Source organism: Artibeus jamaicensis, unplaced genomic scaffold (genome assembly GCF_021234435.1).
Source record: "Artibeus jamaicensis isolate MK-2021 breed Jamaican fruit bat unplaced genomic scaffold, CSHL_Jam_final scaffold_1964, whole genome shotgun sequence".
In the NCBI taxonomy this organism is placed as follows: Eukaryota; Metazoa; Chordata; class Mammalia; order Chiroptera; family Phyllostomidae; genus Artibeus; species Artibeus jamaicensis.
The window spans coordinates 12,645,359-12,668,730 of record NW_026522030.1 but is presented as its reverse complement, the minus strand read 5'-3'; the positions used below and the strand labels follow the sequence as shown (position 1 = coordinate 12,668,730).

Below are 23,372 nucleotides of genomic sequence, written 5' to 3'. Positions count from 1 at the left end.
AGGGACATTGCAAATAAATAGAAAGATACTCTGTGTTCAAGAATTGAAAAAATTAATATCGTTTAAATGTCTGTATTACTTAAAACAATCTATGGTTTCAATCCTTATCAAAATTCAGAAATAGAAATTAAAAAATTGTCAAATTTATCACAGCAACCAAAGACTCTAAATAGCCAAATCAATCTTTAGAAAGAAGAACAGGCTATAAACATCATACTTCCTGACCTCAATTGTATTATAAAACTTTGGGAATCAAACCAGTAAGCTATTGGCAATAAACACAGACACATAAATCAATGAAATAAAATGGAGAAACTAGAAATAAACCTATGCATATGAGGTCTGGCCAGAAGGTATCCGGCAATGTAATATGAAAAATAGAGACATTTATTGAAGAAGATACAAGATACAAGAAACATTGTACATAGGACAATGACCCCTCAATCCTTTTCAAAGTAGGCCTTGAGACCTCACACATTTCTCCCAATCGCCATCAGGTACCCTGTCATATTTTCCTGAATCTCATCACCAGTCTGAAATCTCTTCCCTTTCAAAAAGGTGATTTTAGTGCGGGGAAAAGCCAGAAGTCACAGGGTGCCAAATCTGGGGTGTACAGGGTCTGAGTCACCTGGGTGATTTCCTCCCCCCAAATTCTGCATGAGATGTGATGCATGAGTGAGCCTGTTGTTGTGATGAAACTGCTAATCACCAGTTGTCCATAGCTGTGGACTTCTGAATCATCTAAATAGTTTCTGTGGAGGAATGTTCAAGGTTAACACAAAGTTTGATGCAAATTAGTTGCCCTACTCAGTCATTTTGAATGTGATGGCCACATAGTACACATGCTCACTCAATGATGTCTACTGCCCCCACTGACTAGTACAGTGGAGTCATCGTTGTTCACACATGCACATTCCAGTCCACCCTCCTTGGCTGCCAGGTTACATCCATACCGGACAAAACATTCTCATTATATTAACAATGGCTGGACTTTTTCCAGACAGACTGGTATATGGTCAATTAATTCTGACAAGGAGCTAAGAATATACAATTAGGAAAGGACAGTTTCTTCAACAAATGGTTGGAAAAACTGGATATCCACATTCAAAAGTATAAAACTGGACCCTTTATACTATACCCAGTCAATTCAAAATTGTATAAAAATTTGAATATAAGACCTGAAACCTTAAAGCTCCTAGAAGAAAACAAAGGGAAAAGTCTCCTTGATATGATAGAACTTGGAAATGACTTTTTGGGTTTGACTTCAAAACCATAGGCAACAAAAACAGAAGTAAACAAGTGGGACTACATTAATTAAAAAGCTTCTTCACAGCTAAGGAAACCATCAACGCAGTAAAAAGGCTACCTATGGAATGAGAGTAAATACTTGCAACCCACGTATTTTATAAAGGGTTAATATCCAAAATATATTATTTTGCTTATATATATAAGCTTATAAACTATTTGCTTATAAACTATTTGCTTATTTTACATATATATATAAAATAAGCAAAATAAGTAAATAAATAAAAATAGCACAATCTTAAAAATGGGCAAAGGACCTATAGATTTTTCCCCCCAAAGAAGACATACAAATAACCAACAGGTACATGAAAAGGCATTCCACATCACTAATCATTAGAGAACTGCTAATGAAGACCAGCCTCAGATATCACCTCGTATATGTTAGAGTGGCTGTTACAAAAAAGACAAGAAATAACTCATGCCAGTGAGGATGAGGAGAAAAGGGAACACTTGTGCACTCTTGGTGGGAGTGTAAACTGGTACAGCCACTATGGAGCATGGTATGGAGTTTCCTCAAGAAATTTAGAAAAAAAGAACTATTATATGATTGAGCAGCCCCATTCCTAAGTATATATCTAAAGGAAATGAACTCACTATCCCAAAGAGATATCTACTCCCATGTTCCTTGTAGTAGTGTTCACAATAGAAATAACCTAAGTGTCTTGTCAATCGGTTAATGAATAAACAAATGTGACATATGTAAATATATATGTATATGTTGAAATATCATTCAGCCTTAACTAAACCTGTTACAGTGCCGTTAACCTAAAAATAAAAGGCCAGAGTGAGAGGCTACAAACATTTATCTGAGATCCACACGAATAGCTATTCAGGAAGCACCAATTGAGGCAGAAGCCCAAACAGTGTTTTGATTAGAGGCAAAGTAAAAAAGCATTTATGAGGAAGGGAAGGGGAACAATTACCTCCACAAAAGGAAGGCACTTCTCTTGGGCGGACAAGCTAATATTTTTGCTGTTTTGAAAGACTTTGATTTTATTTTGTTATGTGCCAAACTGCCTATTCTCAGTGCAGGTGACCCCCTTCTCCTAAGAAACAAGAATGGAAAAGCGGTTCCTTTTGTGACGTCTCAGCCTCCAGAAGGCCCCAGGGAAACCCCAAACAGTTCTGAGTTGGCAAAGACCAGGGTGGGTGGGAAGCAGTGACAAGAGGCCTGATGGTCATCAGTCAGGAAGCTAGTGGTTGGAGAACCCTGCCATGTGCGTTGTGGAGATGGGGGAGAGAGACTTCCCCTGACGTTGAAGGACCCTTTGGCTGGGCATGGCTTTGATTCCACTCAGGGTTCAGGTGAGATACAGGCATAAAGCTGTTGTGGGCTGGCTGCTTCATAAGGCGCTGCTGCTGGTGCCCTGGAGCCCGACACCATGGACGAATGCTCCAGCAGGCCCCCAATGGCACCAGAGGGACTGGAGACTGCCGCCCGAAGCCCCACTGTGCTGCTGTATGCGGCCAAGAAGGGTGAGCGCGCCTCCCGCAGCTGAGTCTCCCGTTCACTCAGGGCTGCAGGCCTGGCTTTGGGCACCTCCAGGGGGCTTCTACCTATCCTGGAAAAGATGTCAGAATGGTTCGAGGAGGAGGAGCTGGAAGACTTGGCTTCCTTGTTCCAGTGTAGCCACTGATGGGAAGGCAGGCGGTCCCTCCAAGGGCTGTGGCAGGTTCCAGAGCACACTCTGTGGAGAGGATGAGTGGCTTTTCCTCCAAGCTGCTTGAGTCTGTGCTCCTGCAGTGACCAGCTCCACAGCCTCATAGATGAAGCTCCCAGTGGCTCCTGGAGAGCTCTCCATGACCAGAGAGAAGTCGCTGCCCAGGCTGGTGGTGCTGCCACGGTCCTTTTGCCTCAGCATGCAGGTATCTTCCAGGGCCTGCATCCCGGACTGACAAACTCTTCTTCCTCTGTGTGGGAGATATCTGTGGCAACAACCTGCTTCCGAAAACTTCATTCAGTGCAAAATAAAAAGTAAAACTGGAGACTTTGGTATTTCATTGTAAAATGGGTAGACATGATTTGCAGAAATCATCTTTCTGAATTTGGCTAGATGCCCAAAGAACCTATGCATATTTTAGAGAAAAAAAATACTCATTTCAGTTGCAATTAGAATAAATAGTCAACTCTGGTTTAATAGACATGAAGATATGAAATAAACAACTTCCTAAATATATAAAAAAGGAGAGTAAGATATCTACTCCCATGTTCCTTGTAGCAGTGTTCACAATAGCCAAGGTATAGAAATAACCTGAGTGTCTTATCAATTGGTTAGTGAGTAAACAAATGTGACATATATAAATATATATGTATATGTTGAAATATCACTCAGCCTTAAAAAAATACTGCCATTTGTGACAACACGGATGGACCTGGAGGACAGCACACTAAGTGAAATAAGCCAGACAGAGAAAGAGAAAACTGCATGGTATCACTTACATGTAGAGTCTTAAAAAAAAAAAAAGGTCGAACTCAGAAACAGTAGAATGGTGGTTACCCAGGGCTTAAAGGATGGGGAAAGGGGGAGAGATTGATAAAAGTGTGCAAACTTTCACTTATAGGCTAAATAAGTTCTGAATATCTATTGTATAACATGGCAACTGTTACCAATAATATTGTATTGTGTAATTAAAATTTGCTAAGAGAATAGAATTTCTCTTGGCAAATGGTCTTGCCAAAAAAAAAGGTAAATATGTGTGGTGGTGAATGTGTTAATTTGATATGGGAATTCTTTCATACATACAAATCGTGATATTGTATACTTTAAATATAATGGACAATTTTATTTGTCCACTACACCTTAAAAAAAATCTCTAAACCCAGGCACATAGTAGAGATCAATAATGAAGGGGAAAAAAACAAACTAACATTTCCTGCCTGTGCCAAAATACTGGAAATTTCAAATGTTTTATATATAATATATAATCTCATTTAATTCTCACAGATTCCTTGTGAATTTATATAACCATGTTAAGCAAAACTTTTGGTATTATTAGTTATGGCAGCAGAATTAGTTAAATATTTATATTTTTGTTACAGTTTTCAGCTCAAAATTTTTTAAAAGCTAGTAAGTCAATAAGCTTTTTTAAATGACTAAGAAAACCTTCTGAAGCTAAAAAAGAAAAAGAAAAAAAGATAGTGGCCTTCTACATACTTTACCTGTGTTAACTTTTTTTACTTGAGAATAGTAAACAATAGAAACAATAGAAAATTGTCTCTAGAGGCTAAAAGTTCAAAGTCAAGGTGCCATTAGACCATCTTCTCTCTGAAGCCTCTAGCACAGGATCCTCTGTTGTTTTTCCCTAGCGTCTGGGACATGCCAGCAATCCTGTCTCCACCCTTGATCACCACCCTCCTGGCTTGTACATGTGTCACTCCAGTCTCTGCCTCTGTCTTCACAAGGCCTCGTTCCCTGTTTGTGTGTCTGTGTCTCTCCTCCTCTTTTTTTAAGGACATCATTGGGATTTAGGGCTTATGCTACCCTCACAACTACCCTATGTGGCAGATACTATGTCAGCCTCATTTTACAAACTGAAACAGAAGTTATTTGTCTTTGGCTTTCTTTTTAAAATTTTGTTCAAGGTCATAGTCCTGGTAAAAAAAAAAAAAAAAAAAAAAAAAAAAAAGCCAGGACTTGAACCCAGCTATCTCCTTTAAGTGAATGCTCTCAACGCTAAGGCTGTGGGCCATCTACAAAAAGCACCCCCTTAAAATTTGCATATGCAAATTTTATGACTTCACTTGATTTTATCAAGGCAAAAATCAATGAAAAGTTTTCCAAAGATTTTCCTGGAAATATTGGAATATTTGAATGTCAAATATTTGAATAGACAGAAAAGTATTTTATAAGCATCTAAGCTAAAAACAAAACAGAACAAAAGAAGTTACAGAGGAACAATGATTAGGCCAAACTGACACTTTTTCTCTGTAATGCTGAGTGCCAAAAGACAAGGAAATAATCTTACAGTTTTAAGAAACACTGATTATGGGCCAATAATTTTATAACTTAGCCAGGTTGTTGCTCATATGTGAAGTCAACAGTTTTAAGAATTTCATGATAGGAGCAGGTTTGGAAAATATGCCAACCACACACTCTTCTTGAAAGAATTAGTTGAAGATGCGTACCTGTTCTTAAAGACCAGAAGATTAAGCAAAGTTAAAAGCTTGAGTAGGAGATTTATGGGCAAAGGGATCTAACAATGAGTTGGAATCCAGCTGAACAATGAGTCATGGAGTCTAACCTAAAATGATTGTTGAAAATATATTGTTTCACCACTGAGTATATATGTCAATTAAAATTCTTGACATGGAAGATATATGATACACAAAAGACTAATTTAATAAACACAGTCTGGTGCACCACATCCAAAATTATATTTTAAGACAGAGAAGTGTTAAGCGGGAAGAAAACTCTCACTTGATTCCTCATCTAAACTGCTTGGCTGTGGAGGAATCAGAATGTCTAGTTTCATTTCCAGTTTTGAGATTTAAAGAGACAGGAGTTGACCAATGCTGATCAAACTCCTACAAACCTTGCCTGACACCATCTTGCTAGCTCTCTAGGCTTCAGCTGCAGCGTATTTTTCTTAAGTTGCAATTGATTTGTTTTTAGAATTCTTGAAGGCGTCTCTCCACTTCAGGTCCTTTTCAACGACTATTTCTGAGGGACAGAATGTCTCCACCCTCGATCACCACCCTCCCAGTTCATGAGTCACTCCGACTTATTCTTCACGTTTCATGTCATACTTAATTTCTTGAGGAATTTTATAGAACTGTCATGTCTCTTTGTCACATGCTTTCACAGAACTGCATTCCTTTATTTTGGAGGATTTATCAGTGTATAATGATGTACAGTGCAATCATCTGCAACAATTAATTAATGTAATAATTTTATCTATTGATATTTTCCCACTAGTGTGTTGCTTCACCCCAGCAAGGACTGGAACTGTTTTATTTCCCTTTATTTTATACCTAAAGCCTGGCAAAATGCCTGCCACCCAGGAGGCAGTTCATGTTTGTTCAGTAAATTAATAGAAAATACAAAACAAATAAAAAATAGTCCAGACAATATGAGACATAAAATAAACCTCAAAGAAGCACAAAAAAAAAGCATGAATGTAGATGGTCAGAGAACAAGTATATAGTTCAGTCATGACATGCTACGTGTGTGGGTGAAGCTCTCTCATTTAAAGTCACAGACACCTAAAGTAAAACTATATATTGAACGACATGCTGCTGCATTCAAGGGACAACTTAAAATGTATGGAAATAAGAATGAAATAATCGGGTGGTGAAGACATAGCAGGGAAATGGAAAGAAAACAAAATCACAGCCAGTGATAATTCCAGACAAAATAGAATTCAAATTTTTGTAGAGAATCTTATATACAAAAGAAGAGAAATGGAATTATTTGATCATTTTAGGATACTGTAACCCATCTTCCTCAGTCATAGATATATCCTGGAGGGGGGAAAAAAGAATGATCAGACTTATTAAAATTAATTATATGTATGTACCTATGTATATAGTCAACTGACATATTGTACATACGTCAATACAATTGGCATATGTAAAGACAATTATGCATGCATACATACATATATTGAGGTTGTGCTTAGCAAGAGAAAATATACTTTGCTTTGTTTGCCTAATGGAACAATTGGAAGCTTGATTATTAACTAGGCTATAAACACATGCATAAAAATAAATATGCCAATAGTCACATATTACAGAGGCCACATCTTCTGTCCATAATGCCAAATCACTAGAAATGTTTTTACAAGACGAATTTTAACTAATCCTCAAGATCAGATATTTTAACATTGTTCTAAATTACTACAGGACAAATATAAAGTTGACAAACTTTAAATGTAAACTATTTGAAAAGTATTTAAAATGAGAATATCCGCGAAAACGTTAAGACATGCAGTGGAAGCTGTTCTCAAAAGGAAATGTAAAGCACTAAATTTTTTTCCATAAATATTAAGCAACATTAAGGAGGACTGAAGGAAATAACAATCAAATAGAAAACATTAATTTTATAAAATATTTTAAATTATACATAAATCAAAGCCCTATTTTACAAAATTAAAATGGAGAACTCTTGAAAAATCTAAACAGAGAATAGTGAAAAGTAAATAATTAATATTAAAAATAAGAAGAGCCTATAAAAATCCCCCTGATAGAGATTGTGGTTTTATAAAGAAAGTATATGAATACATTCTACTCTCATAAAATTTTAGATCTCAGTGAAATGGAAGAATTTGGGGAAAAAGAAGAAAAGGGGTGAATTATAAATAGCCATGGTAGAGATTAAAAATTTTATTAAAACAGAATAGTTTGCACAACTAAAAGATTTTTATTAATTCTCTGATTCTTTCACAGATGATAACTCTCATTCAAGGCAATTTTTTCTAAAACAAAGAGTAAATTTAATAATAAAGAGAACAATTTGCCTTCTCCAAATACAGTTGATCTAAAATTTGGTTATTCTTTAACATAATAGCTATATTAAAATTGCATCTTTTATATGAAAAAGTGAAACAAACAAAATCTAGGCCCCAATCCATCCTCTCCTTAGGGGTCATAAACATGGATGGACATTAGCAATGAATGTAATGAGCAAAAGAGAAAAGGTGAAGAGCAGGATATGGAAGGGGCATTAACTGTTTAAGTTCTTCTCAGAGAACCTGGGAAGCTGGATGTACAAAAAAGAAGGTAACATTTCAGTGTCTACTCTGTGACAGGAATTAAGCCACAAGATTTATATAGATTGTCTTGGAAATCTTCCAAAACCACTACAAAGTAGATCCTTTCATCTTCCTTTGCCCAGACGAGAAATTAGACTTAGAGACTTTAGGTTACTTGCTCAAAGATCACAAAGGTAGTAAATAGTGGAGCTGATTTTTGAAGACAGGACCGCCTACCCCCAAAAGCTTTTCAAAAGGTCACCAAGACATCAAAGTTGGGCAAAGGACAGATTGAGAAGAGAGGTCACTAGTGCAGAAGCACTATTTTGTGAGGGAAAAGACAAAATGACATCTCTGGAGAGACATATTCATGGGAACATCAGTCTTTGCATGTGGGCATCTTTGAAGTTTCACACTCTCTCTTCCAAGGCTAAGTCTGCTTCCTGTTAAGGCTGTCAAGTTGTTTTGTTTAAATAGCTAATGCCTGGTACCCAACTGACTCCCTGTGATAGTGCTATGTCAATGCCAGCAGTAGAAGATAAAGGTTTAATTTTGGGTCCATACAAAAGCTGTGCAAAGCCTACATTCTCCATTTCCCCAGGCCAGGAATCAATTCCCACAGTATAGTCACTTGGAGTTTCACAGAGATGACAAGGTTCTTTAAATGGTACCTAAGTTTGAGAAAGCTAACAATCCTGTATTCCATCTTGTCTCCAGACACCACAGGGAAGGTTGCAGGTGAGATGAACTGACAAATGTCACTTTGGGGTAGATGCTTTATGAGATAAACTACACACTCTTTCTTTCTATATTGGCAGTATGGTAACATATGTCAAGATAGACCCTCCGCCAGACTGGATTCCCAAGTGACTATGATGTTCGGGGCTCCCATACTGATTTCCCATGGTCAGGTAGTAGGAGCAAAAAATAAACCTTACTTACTTAAAACCTGTGACAGATTGTTCTAAAGATGACAACATTGATATAGTCCATTGCACATTGTTTTACCTTGTGGCACTGACACTCTTCCATTAAGAGGTGGGGTCTCTGTTCCCTTTGAGTGTGAGTCAGCCCTGTGACTGTGGAAGAAGTGGCACTATATGACTTCTGAGTCTGAGATAAATTGCAATACAGCTTTCGTCTGTTTTTCTTGAGGTACTCACCTAGGCAATCCAGACTTCATGCTGCAAGGAAACCAAGCACTCAAGTGTTGTAGCCATTCCAACCACATTCCCAACTAAGGTTCCTACCAACTGCCAGCAAGAACCACCAAGCACAAGTCCTTGAGCCTTCATATGATCCAGTTCCCAGTCTCCCACCCTCCCCAGCTAACACTGACTGGAGCAGAGAAAAGGTGTTCCCACCAAATTCTGCCTAAGGTACAGATTTGTGGGCAACATAAGTAGTCATTTGGCCACTAAGTTTTGCTTCATCACAAAACAATAGGCAGCTAGAACAATTCCACTAACATTTTGGACTTGGTATAGCAGAATAAGTTACATATCCTGGTGGCTATAGTGAAAGTCTTATTGTTTTTGCCACTTTGCAAGTGGGAAACAAAAGTGCATTGAGGTAGAATAACTGACTCAAAGCTCATAACCTAGGACAGATTGGCAGGATAGGAGAGACAGGGAAAGGGAAGTAGCACCGGACACTTATCATATGGACAAAGAACACTATACTCCTTTCAATAGTATCCCATTAATTCTCAAAACAAACAACTATAAAGAGAGGGTGGTATTTCTGTCCATTTTACAGCTCCTTGAGGATTGAGACTATATTTTTTCATACTTTCTTTTTTCTCTCTAGTATTATGTACAATATTTCAGTGCACTCAAGAGCCTCAATTAATGTTTGATTTATTAAGCAACTGAGTAGAGTGAAGGCCAAGAGGGGCCTGGAGGAAGCCAGGGTTTGACGGCTGCTGAGTGTTCCACTCACAGTTAAACTTAGATCCTACTCACTGCAAAGCCTGTCTTTCCTTTTTATCACTGTGGTGTAATAAATGAATAGACATCTTCTGCCAGGGGTATTGTTAAGGTCCTAGAACTGTGCCCTGTGGGTGAGACAGACCCATTTTGAAGTCATGGCAGCACAGACAATGACCTTAGGGTAGAATAAGCAGAATTCTGGTTACCTCTCATCAGCTCTTGGTTCTTCATAGGCCCCTGGTTCAACATTCAGCCAATCTCAACAGAGCAGACTTTGAAGAATAAAGCTTCATTTCACTAAGAACCTATAAGATGACAGTCACAGGTTCTGGGGTTTAGGACTTCAACATATATTTTTGAGGGATGTAAATTAACCAAATAACACTAATTATATGGGATAATATCTGCTATAATAATTGATCTTTTGGGTATCTCTTTTTTGGAGGACCCATTTCAAACCCCGAGTTATTTTAAAAATTGGATTGTTTCTCTCTTTTCTTACTGATTTGTGAGATCTCTTTATATTTCTGGATACAAATCTATTGCTTATCGTGAAATTGTACTGAATTTTATAAAATGCTTTTTCTGAGTCTCTTGAGTTGATTTTTTCTTATTTTTTAAATTAATGTAGTGCATTACCTTAGACTATTAGTGGTAAACCAGTCTTGAATTCCTGATATAAATTCAGGTGGATTACAATGTATTACCCTTTTCATATATCATTGAAATCATTTTGCAAATATCTTTGTTAAGAAGTTTGTTATGCTCATAAAAGAAACTGACCAATAAATTTATTTTATAGTAATGTCCTTGTCAGGTTTTTGGTATCAAGAATATACCATATTTTGCCATCTATAATGCAGACCCATGTTTTTGGCCCAAACTTTCAGGAAAAAAATCTTTCATTTTAATGTTTTAATTCAATTTGTTATTTATTTATATTTAGAGACTTGTTTTTATGTTATAAAGAAATTTTAGCATTTATTTTGAACATATTGTGGTACAAGAAATTTTATGTAACAAATAATTTCAAAACACAAGAACAGAAACAAAGAATTTCAGGTACTGCCCATGTATAATGTGGGTCCTTACCTTTCCCTCAAAATTTGGGCAAAATGTAGTACCGAGATAATAAATGTTTGTCTTTTCTGTTCTCTGAAAGATTTTGTAATTTTGTATTATTTTTTGCTTTATGGATTAACAGAATTAATGAGTAAAGCTATATAGACCTAGAGGTTTTTTCCTTCTCTATTTTTCTATTTTTTCTGATTAGTTACTAAGAGGTATGTAGGTGATCACTTTATTTCTTTGACTTTATGTCTTTAGATGCATATAAGTTTGGGATTATTATATTTTTTCTTTGGATCAATTTTTAGTGAAATATTTTATATTATTTCTAGTAATATTTCTTGCTTCCAGAATTACTTTTTGCTGTTAGTAGAGGTATACTAATTTTCTGTGTCTTTATATTTAAGGCTGTGTTATAAAACTGTGAATATAGTTGATTTTATTTTCTCTAAGTATGACTAACTTAGATGTTTAATTCTAATATTTAGTAATTGCATTTAATAGAAACTCTTGATATATTTAAGTTTAAATATACTACTTGTATTTGTTTCTTTTTTAAATTTTCTTTAGTTATTTTTTTCAAGTACAGTTTTCTGTTTATTTCTCCCATCCCAGCCCACCCCACCCCATGCACCCCACCTCCCTCCCATTTCCACCCCCCCTTAGTTTTTGTCCATGTGTCCTTTATACTTGTTTCTCTAAATCCCTCCCATTTTCCCCTTAAATTCCCTCCCCTCTCCCTTCTGCTCACTGTCCCCTTGTTCTCTATTTCAGTGTCTTTGTTTTTATTTTGCTTGCTTGTCTGTTTTGTTGTTTAGCTTCCTGTTAAAGGTGAGATCATATGGTATTTGTCTTTCACCGCCTGGCTTATTTCACTCAGCATAATGCTTTCCAGTTCCATCCATGTTGTTGCAAAGGGTAGGAGCTCCTTCTTTCTCTCTGCTGCATAGAATCCCATTGTGTATATGTACCACAATTTTTTGATCCATTCATTTACTGATGGGCACCTAGTATTTGTTTCTTTTGAAATGTGTTTCTTTAATTTTTTATCTTTCTTATGTACTAATTATTTTATTTTTTCTCTTTTTAAATTGTTTTTCATTGTTGTTCAAGTATAGTTGCCTTTATTTCCCCACCACCACCCCTCCTGATCTCAGCCAAACCCACCTCCCATCCTCAATCCTACCCTTCTTTGGCTTTGTCCATGGGTTCTTTATGCATGTTCCTTAATGGCCCTTCCCATTTTTACCCCCATTATTCTCTCCTACCTTCCCTCTGGTTACTGTCAGTTTGTTTTTAATTTCAATGTCTCTGGTTATATTTTGCTTGCTTGTTTGTTTTGTTGATTAGGTTCTACTTATATAATTATTTTTTAAATCATTGTATTTCCCTTCACTTTGAATACATATGTGTATGTGTGTACTTTCTTTTATTAATTTTACTGGTCATTTTTCAGATTTCAATATGTATCATTGACTTATTAGTGTCTCCTTTATATTGAACTTTTATCACATCCTTAAGAATACAAAGATTGTACAAAACTCTAGCTCTACTTTTTTCCCTTCTGATCCTGTGCTATTGCCATATATTTTACTCAATTTTTTTTCTTGAATTTTGCTTCTAACTGGTATAGGATGGTTGATGATAAAGTCTTCCAATTCTTTTTCAGAAAATGTGTTTATTTCACCTTAACTTTAAAGAAATTTTTTAATTTCACATATAATTTTAGGTTGGTAGTTATATTTCAATTCATTAAAGATTTTGTTCTAGAATAACAATAAAAAGTAAAGAAAAATATTTTGTTCTATTGTCTTCTGCCTTCCATAATTTCTATTGAAAAGTCATCTGTACATCTTATTATTGCTTCTTTGAAAATATGCCCCCCCAGTGCTGTTTATTTTTTATTTGTCTCTGATTTCTAGAACTTTTTGTATAATGTGACTAGGTATGTTTTCTTTGTGTTTATCATGCTTCAGGTTATAAAGCTTTTGAATCTGTGACTTGCTATCACTTACCATTTTTGGAAAATTCTCAGCTGCTATCCCTTCAAATGTTATTTCTGCTCCTTTTCTCTTTTCTTTCCTTTTTGGCCCCCCACTTGCATGCATTTTAAATCTTTTGAACATTCCCTGTATATCTCTTATGCTATTCCTGCATTTTCTGTTTACCTGTTCATCAATCTGTGTAGTTGTATATTTTATGCTTCAATCTGTATATTTTGTACTAGCCTATGCACAGGTTTAGTAATTTCTTTTTTGCTGTATCTTATGTTCTGTTAAAGAAATCTTATTTTATTTCCATCAGTGAATTTTCATTTGATAATCTTTGTAAATTATAGTCTTTTATTTATTTTCATGTATGATAAGCATACTTATTTTAAAATCCATGTTTAATTACTCTGATAGCTAGATAAACTTTAGGTTTCTTATTACTGTATATTTTTTCCTTCGGATCATTTGGTCCTGTTTCCTGGCACACCTCGAAGTTTTAGATTGAATACTGTTCAGTTTGTTGAAATACTGTAGAGGCATTGGATTACTTCATTTTCTTTCAGAAATTTCTTTCTTCTTTGACCATTGACAGATGACCTCAGTTCAATCAGGGAGTAAGATTACTTGAGCTTTGGGATGGCCTACCAGGATCCCTTGTCCTTGAAGTTAATTTTTATTTCAGCCCCTTGAAACTGATGAAATCTCTGTTTAGCTTTCTGGCTCCTTAGAAGATGTTTTTAATTTATATATGCTACTTTGACATTAGCAAATTCCCCTAAAAGAAATTGTGATCAGAATATTTGATTCAGTTTCCTCATTAATGCCATATTTACTCTTCTATTTTTCCCTTAGTATATAGAAACTGATTTATTTATTGTACTCTTTTTATTTTGATTGAGATATCATTGACATATAGCATTGTATTAGTTTAAGGTATACAACAATGATTTCATATATGGATATATTGTAAAATAATCAGCACAATAACTTAACACTTATCACTACACACATACATTTTTTTCTTCTAATGAGAACTTTTAAGATTTACTCTATTAGCAATTTTCAAATATACAATACATATTTTTCACTATAGTCACCATGCTCATATTCTTTTTTAGTACTAGTTTCTCACTGCAAGTTTGAAAATGAACTAAGAGGAAAGTAGTAACAAATTTGCATACAATGCACCTGAACTATTTTTCTTTCTCTCTGGCTTCTTGGTCTCTGCAGTCTGGAATGCTTTGGTTGCTCCCCTTTGAACAGCTGTATTTTGTATGTTATATTGCTTTTCTAGCTGTTTATTGTGGGAGCATTAGTCTGATACAAGTTTCTTCTTCATAGCCAGAAGTACAAGTCTTGCATTTAATTTAAAATATACACTTTCCACCAAATGATATATTGGGAGCATTTTTCTATGTTATTGAAAAAATTTTAAATGTAACCTTCAGGGGCTACATAATATGCCACTGTAATGAATGTATCACACTTGACTATACCAATTCCCTGATATTGAGAGCCTTCGGGCTACTTCCAATTTTTCACTTTTTCAGGTTATTACAGGGAGACTTTTGATGCTTCCCTAGACATGTTGTTTATATTTTATATGTACAGGATTGCTTTTTTTGTATGATATAATATGTGTATACTTGAGCAAGTACTAAAAATTGTGTGCCAATTAAATAAATGGGAAGGTTATGTGAGATAAGCAAATTCTACAGGATCTCATTTGAGATATTAATCTTTTATTCAGAAGAAATTTGGAATTCACTAGGGGTAAAACAGTTATGGTTTTAAATCTGATTTTTATCACTTTATTGGTTATATGTCCCTGATCAAATTATGAGCTTGCTGAGTCTGCTTTCTCATTTCTTGAAGACAGATAATAATATCTACCTGAAAGAGTTATTGTGATTTTTAAAAGAAATAATTAGCTATTTATGTGTCTGTACACACCAGGAACGCCCCAATAAAAAGCTACATTCATTTATTTATTCACTCTTCAAAATATTTATTGAGCATTTATGGCAAGGGGCAGTGGGGATACAGCTCTAAAGAAGTCAACTAAGTTCATACTGATATTAAGTTTACATTATGAAGTAGTTGAGATGGACAATAAGTAAATACATAAAAATTTTAGGTAGTTATTAGTGCTGTGAAGAAAAGTAAATAAGGATAAAAGTTAGAAAGCTGTGGTGGTGATGTTGCTAATTTTAAATGATTGTCAGGGAAATTCTCTGAGGAGATAACTTTGAACTAAAATGTGTAGACTGTGAAAGCCAGCCATACAGAAATGTGAGAAAGAGATTTCTAGGTAGAGGGAACAGTCAGTGCCGGTGTCTGGAGTAGAGGCACTCAGTGGGTTCATGAAACAGGTAGGAAGTTAGAGTGTCGGAAATGGAATGAATGAGGACACTACCAGGAGGTGAGGGCACAGAGGTAAGCAGGGGCCAGTTCAAGTAGGGGCACATTGGCCATTACTAATGGAACACCACTTAAGAGCTTGATTGGGAGACATGTGGTTGTATTTTCTCATTCAGACATTCACTTGGGCTGCTATATGGAGAATAGCCCATAGGGACCAACATGAAAATGGATGCTATTTCAGTCTTCTTTATCTTAAATTCTCTATATAGACCTACTTCATTTTATTGTGCTTCACTTCAATTTAAGATAAGATCCTCCACTACCAATAAGATTACACCCCACTAAAGGCTCAGATGACAATTAGCATGTTTTAGCAGTGAAGTATTTTTAATTAAAATGTGTATGTGGTTTTTTAAAGACATAATGCTATTGTACACTTAATAGACTACAGTATAGTGTAAATGCAACTTTTATATGCACTGGGAAAACAAAAAAATTAGTGTGGCTTGCTTTATTATGGTAGTTTGGAACTGATTCTGCAATATCTCAAAAGTATACCTATCCTCAACATGATTTTGGGTGCACAAATTGTGAAATATTAATTGTGATTTATATGTATACATATATAAGTGAATATATATATATATATATATATATATATATATATATATATGAAAGGAGCATTTGGGATAGGGAATTTACAATGGTCTCAAATGTCTGCTTTTGAGTTACAAGTTCACTGGTGAGCATAGTACAAGCAGACAGTGATTATAGCACAAACAGACAGTCAAATTACTTTGGCAGTTAATCGAGGTTCACTCAACAGCATTTTGAAGTCACAGGCAGACAGTGCAGTGTCAGGATTTCCAAATGATTTCAAAATGAACATCAATCAATATTCATTCATTATGGCCTTAAAATTGACTGCTTGGTGAACCAACTGCAATGCATAGCAACACATTCGACACCCTTGTGTTAAAGCAGGAAGACTAGGGTTGGTAGTAAAACCCTGATCCAGATTTCTAGCTATGAAAAGATGTTAGAACATTCTTATTTTGAATTTTCAGACTCTCATAATCTTTTTAAAAGTAGCTGTGTGAAGTAAAACAAAGAAGCTTTTTCATTTAATCCAGAAAACAGGAGAGATATCAAACTTGAGAGTCTCCTTTAAGTCGTGACATGTCTGGGACACTGAATATTGAATATTTTTGTTATCTAGAGGGATTAAGTCGCATACCATAGGTGGGTGTTCTTAAGCAGCTTCTGTGAAATGACAGAGGGTTGAGAAACAGGTATTCAGGTGTTTCAAGGAATAAATAACCTATACTCAGAGGTACTAGAAATAACTCCCCAATAGACTTGATCATTCTCATCAATGAAATGATTTTTGGCTTCTCTAGTATCTCCCAAAGCATTAGTGCATGATCAATAGTGGCTGAATAAAATCCTGACCAAGTAATAGAGCAGAAGTCACCAGGATCTACAGAACATTTATTTATTTGTTCACCAAAAAATGCTGTCAAATGTTATCAGCATATTTGTCACTATGATAGATAACAAGATGAGAAAAAGTAATGTAGTGAAACAACCAGCCACTTAAAAAATACTTGCGAAAACAATGGGCTAGGTGCTGGAATGAAAGATTTCATTATAATGGAGAAGGTGCTGATACAATTAAACGTAAGTTATGGAATTGGTCTTGGGTACTTATTAAGCTGGATCAGTAGCATTGAGCACTGAATGGGGGTGGAGGGGGGTACTGTTGTGTAAAGAGAGAGCCTTATCAGGTCCTACCCCCGTCTAAATTTACCCTGGCCCACAGATTGAACCCTCACCTTTCCTTACCTACCAGCTATTTATTCTCACACATATTCTTAAAGATAAACTTTTGAGTGATTTCACCAACTTCCAAAAGTAAATTCTATTGTAAATTTCTATTGACATATTTTTAGCCCTGTGCACTAATTGGATGAATTTGGTTTTAAAATACTTAGCTTCCTCATAGAGAAACACAATCTGCCTCCCCATTTATTCAAATCTTAATTTGTATTTCTCAGTAGAGTATTATAGGTTTTCTTAATTTGTATCTTAAACATTTCTCATTCAGATTATTCTCAGGATTTTATTTTATTTTTTGGCTTAGGATGAATTGAGTATTTTTTGTATTTATATTTCTAATTGATACTGTTTTGGTATATAAAGAAGCTATTGCATTTTTAAAACCTGTCATGCATTCAGCACATTTTGTTCAAGGAGGAGATACAATTTTGCCTTAATGTTCCTCAGAGCTGAACCCACAGCAAAGTACTAAGACCCTTTTCTTTTCTGTTATTGACCTTGACCTGCCTTACTGCTCTTTCACAATTGAGAATGACTGGACCATCAACTATGGAAGGTCTTCTGTATCCTGGGACAATGGCTGCCACACCGACCTTCAAGTTCTACTCAAGTGCTCTTCCCTGTACTCCCTTTCTCCTAAACTTCTAAGTCTAAAAGATGTTTTACCCAGCTCCTGTCACTGTAATAAGCTAACTCCTAAGGCTTGAGAGATGTTTGATCCTGCCTTAAAGATACTAACAGCTAACAACAGAAAATATTTCTTTTATGGGCTTTGTATGGCATGCCCATTCAATCCCCTGATGAACATCTTTTGGATTTCTCACAAAAATATCTAACTTAATATGCCTAAAACATATGTCTTTTTAAAATTTTTATTTATTTATTTTTAGAGAAAAGAGAAGGGAAGGAGAAAGAGAGGGCAGGGAAACATCAATGTGTGGATGCCTCTCGTGCACCCCCTACTGGGTACCTGGCCCACAACCCAGGAATGTGCCCTGACTGGGAATTGAACCAGCAATCCTTTGGTTCGCAGTCTGGCACTCAATCCACTGACCCACACCAGCCAAGGCTACATCTTGATGCTATCATCAAACCCACTATGTAGTTTAACCAATGCCACCACCTTTCACTATGCTGTTTAAGCAAGAAACCTGGAGATTGTTTTTTATTCCTTTTTTATCACATTTTCATCCCTTTCTTCTGCAAGTACTATTGACTTTATATCCAACATGCTTTTAAAATCTCTTACCTCTCTTTATATGGTTACCATGTTGGTTCCTGTCAGCATCCTCTCCTTCTTGGATTACTATAACAGCCCCCTAAAGGGTTATTTCACTTCCATACCTGCTCAGCCTGATTCCATCATCCAAAAAAAGCTAAAGAAATTTTCCTAAAACTTATATTGCAATATATCATTCCACTGCTTGAAACACTTACAAGGACATGGTGATTTCACTAGAATAAAATATAAACTCTTTACTATGGTCTCCAGGTTCTTTGTGACCTTGACCTGGCCTCTCTCTCTAAATGCACTTCACATCACTTTGTCCTCTCTATTGTTTCATTATTGTTAAAAAATTTTTATTTTATTTATTTCTAGAGAGAAGGAAAGGGAGGGAGGAAGAGAGAGAGAGATAGAAACATCAATGTGTGGTTGCCTCTCAGACACCCCCATCTGGGGACACCTGTCCCACAACCCAGGCATGTGCCCTGACCAGGAATTGAACGATGATCCTTTGATTCACAAGCCAGCATTCAATTTGCTGAGCCACACCAGCCAGGTCCTCTCTACTGTTTACATTCCAGCTACACCAGCTTTTCTTCTGTTCTCCCAAAAGGACTTTGCAGATACTATTCCATCTGCCTGGATTGTTTATTTCCCTACTTGTCACATGGCTAGTTGCTTCTCATTCCTTATTTCTGTGGCCTTCAAATGTTTTTGAGTATTGTGGGGGGAAAACATTGAAGCTAAATTTTCAATATAGATATATTTATTCAATTATAAACTATATGTAAGTACTACTTTGCCAATGTCTTATACACATGAAATAAATGCAGATATGAAGCTGTAAAGAAAATATTAAAGATAATGATGTTTTAAGAAATAATCATGTCACTTTACTAATAGTACCCTTTTTTCTTTTCCCCCCAGCTTCATTGAGATATAATTGACATATAATATTATGTAAGTTTAAGGTGTACGATGTGCTAATTTGATGCATTAATATATTACAAAATGATTACCACTGTAGCATTAGCTAACACCTCCATCGCATCACATAATTACCACCTCTTTATTGTGGTGAGAACATTTATTCTCTTAGCAACATTCAAGTATATAATACAGTATTATTAGCTATCATCACCAGGCTGAACAACAACAGATCCCCAGAAGTTGTTCATCTCGTCCCTGGAAGTTTGTGTGCTCTGACCTGTGTCCTCACTGTCTGCATCTCCCAAGCCCTGAATAGTACATTTGAAGTGATAGCTGATGTAAATCCATATTTTAAGTTATCTTAATCATTTCAATTTTGTGGAGAATTTTTGGTTATATCTGTTTTCCATTGTAAACATACTTAACTCCATGTGAAGCAAGCAAAGATTTGACACAAGGAATTGATGTATCCGTTGCTGTCTTCTTAATGTTGCTTGCATTTATCTTACTGCTATTATGTTCTATCCATGGTTTCTTTGGAGGAATCCTTGAAAGCCACTTGTCAGCTTTGTCAGTGTTCATTTATTTAAAACTAGGTAATATCATGAAAATCCACGTGACCAGGTACTCATGAACTCTACCGTGTTACTACACACAGGAAAGGCAAGAACAAGTGAGGGGCCACTGACTGCCCCTTGATGTCGTGGAATTTCATTTTCCCTCTCTGGAGATTGAGCCTACTCTGTGTGGCACATGGTCAGCTAACACATGGACAGAGAAGGAGAGGGGGAGAAAAAAGAGAGGGATCACTGACAGATACAACTAGCACAGAACTTTTTCATTTTAGATGCTAAAGTCATCAGTACAGGTTCATATTTTTGTTTATACCAGTAGACCTCTGGCCTGGCACTTCGTGGGGCTTTCCAGGCAGAGGACTCTGTGCATTTTTTTTTCCACCAGGACAGAAACCATTGTCCATCCTTTTTTGACATTTATCCCAGCTACCTAGACAGTCCTGGGCTCTTTATGAGAGTTCAGGAATTCTCAACTTCATTTTGATGATACACTGATGTGATGTGAAAAATTGTAAGGTGAGTGGCAAGTCCTTTGTTATTAATAAAATTAAAATAAATATCACTTGTATACAGCTTTCAATTTACATTAAGGGGAACAAAATGTTCCCAGTAATAATATTAGTTTGGGTGGCATTTCTTTATAATTCTTCTAGTAGAGAAAGATATGTGAAACTTCACTTGGTGTCAGGAGAATTGTGCATAATTCACCACCTATCTTGTGCATGTCACATCTCATCCTCACTCATCAACATGAACTTCATCTTTCCTGCACTGCAGGTTAAGAACTGGTTACCTGCTGAGGGAGAAGCATATAAAGATGTACAGCATGGCGCATATTTTGACAGAGGGATGGACCGAGAACTATGGGTGAGACAGAAGTGTGCCCTGCTTGCTATTTGGGTCAATAAGTCTCAGTGGAGGGAAACACCTCAGAAATAGACAGAACTTAATTCTAGTCTTACGTCTATAAAATTTACTAATGGTATGGTCGTGCACATAGCATTTACACTAGGAATCTTAATTCCCTCATCTTTAAAAATGATGATAATACCCCAGGTCCTACTGATTGCAGAGGATTGTTGAGAATTAAATCAGGCAACTGATGAAAAAGCTTTTGGTTAAACTTAAAATACTGTATAAAAATGTTTTAATCAAAACCACTCTCCTCTCACTTGCTCCACTGAGCAAAATTCAGTTCAATTTAATAAATGTTTTATGAGCACTTATTATAGTTCAGACAACATGCAACGAATCTGGGATACAGAGTGGAGGGCAGAGCCTGCCCTCAGGTTCCTCACCATCTGACAGGAAAGACAGACACAGGTGCAGGCCAGTATTTAGGATGTGGTCCCTGCAATGGTGGACATGTGTTCTTATAGGCCAGAGAACACAGCAGTGAGACTGTTGTGTTGAGGGAGGGTGATGTTTGTGAGGGAATGAAGCCTCAAGGGAAGCTCATACCGGATGAAGACCAGGCAGTGTTTTGAAGGCATTTGGGAACAGGAGAGGGTTTTCCCTGCATAGGAAATAGCATGTGTGAAGTAAGAGCCTCTGCAGCTCCAGAGTAGAATCTTCTCTCTCCCTCTGTGTATGCTTGTGTGTGTATCCCTGTGTATGTGGACAGGAGAATCATGGAGAAGGTGGCAGAAGACCTTAAGAAGTTCTTTGTGGTTCAAGAATAAGATAGGCACAAGAGAGGCAGTAGATGAGGCAGGAGGGGTAAGGGAGTTTGGGAAAAATATTACTAACGTATACATAATGAGTATTGAATGTGTAATAGGCTTTTCCATGCATGTATTGTCTCACAAAATTAGATCCCTTTTATTAGCAACTCCATTTTAAGATGAGGAAGCTGATTGAGGTTCAGTGACTAGCCCAAGATCCCATCATTAAGAAGCTGAGGAGTGTGGATTCAAAGCTGACTCCAGGATTGCAGATGCTGACTCTCCAGAGAGGACTGGGTTAAACCAGGACCCTGCTTTGTCTGTGGTGAAAGTCACATGACCCACCGAGATCTGTAAATAAAGCAGCAGAGTTCATTTTCGCCTCCACCATGCGAACTTCTGGAAGTATTTTTCTACCTGATCCCTGCTCATTGGCCTCTTACCCCTGCATTACAAGGTTGTGTTTCTTCATGTTCTTCCAAGTAGAGCTGGAGCCTTTCAGCCAAAGAGGAGACACCAGGTTTCTTTCATGCAACAACAAGCCCACAGGCCAACTTGCCAAGAGCTCCTTTCTCCTTCCCATTACAAAATTTCACTGGCCAGGGACATTCAGTGGAGACTGAGTTTATAAACCTCACTTCCTGTAACATTCCCCACCCCACCCCCATTCCCTTCAGGCATCAGCCTGGAGCTCGGAGCCCCCTCCCCTTGGAATCCAGGCAGTGGGAGCTACAGAGACCTACAGGGCTCCTTCTGAATCTGGTCTGTGCACAATAGCAACCTCATTGGTTTGCAGTCCTGCCTGCAAAGGTCACCATGAGATGAACCCATGATTAACCTCATTCTCCGATCAGAATTCTGATCTAATCTCTGGAACAGCATGGTTAACACACATGGTCTTTTTGTTTCTGTAGAACTGGAGACCTGAAATGTGACAGCCTCAGCTATGCCAAGCACCAGAGGAAACCACAGAGTTCATATTACATATGTTAGGCTTTTCTTTTCTTTTCTTTTTTCTGAGCTGCAATTCTCAACAGACTCAAGCAGACCTTGGGTGGTGGAACAGCTTCCTCCAAAGGACACTCTCCTTCTGTGGACTTGCCATGCAGAGGACACTGACACAGCAGTGTGTATTTTGCTTGGCTCTAACGTGGTGCAATCACATTTTGTAGGCAGGCTGGAAGTGGCCACCCCAGAGCTGAGAGCTGAGGAGAACATTCATTTTTGCCACCGCAGACAGCTCAGCCAAGACATGGATGATAAAAGGGAAATTGGCATTGACCTTGCTGCTTTGCAAGGAGCAGATGGGACTTGGAATCTGGGCTGCAAAGAAAAATGAACCAAGCCTCCTCCCCATCGGTCTCTTCCTCACTGTTTTTTGTGTGTTTGCTTGCATGCACAGGAGAGATGGAACCACCCTTGTTTGTGCTGAAGCTCCCTACTGCACATTTGACTGACATGTAAAATTCCTAGGGACCTCAATGGTACAGTGCCTCAGAATGCATGAGATTTCTGCTGTTGATAAGAAAAAGAGGAGAATGGTATGGAGGGTATTTCCTAATCCCCCCAGAAGTCCTATTTCAGAGGAAGAGGGTCTCTCTTAAGAGAGTGATGCAAGAAGTAAAGAACAAAACTGATTTTGCCAAGTATACAATACACAGCCATCCCAGATCATCCGAACGTGTTTTGGTTTGTTCCTGTTGGTTTCCCTGCTAGAAGTGTTTTTTACCTTTCCATTTCTCACCGTCTCATCTCCCAAACCCCAGCTGGACTTCCGCTTCCTTCACAAA

At 37.0% G+C, this 23,372-nt stretch overlaps 1 pseudogene; it reads right to left on the bottom strand.

Annotated features, from left to right (window-relative positions):
* Positions 1–2,648: 2,648 nt before the first annotated feature.
* The window catches only part of LOC128626017 (myotubularin-related protein 14-like), a 59,284-nt pseudogene continuing 38,560 nt past the window's right edge, over positions 2,649–23,372 (bottom strand).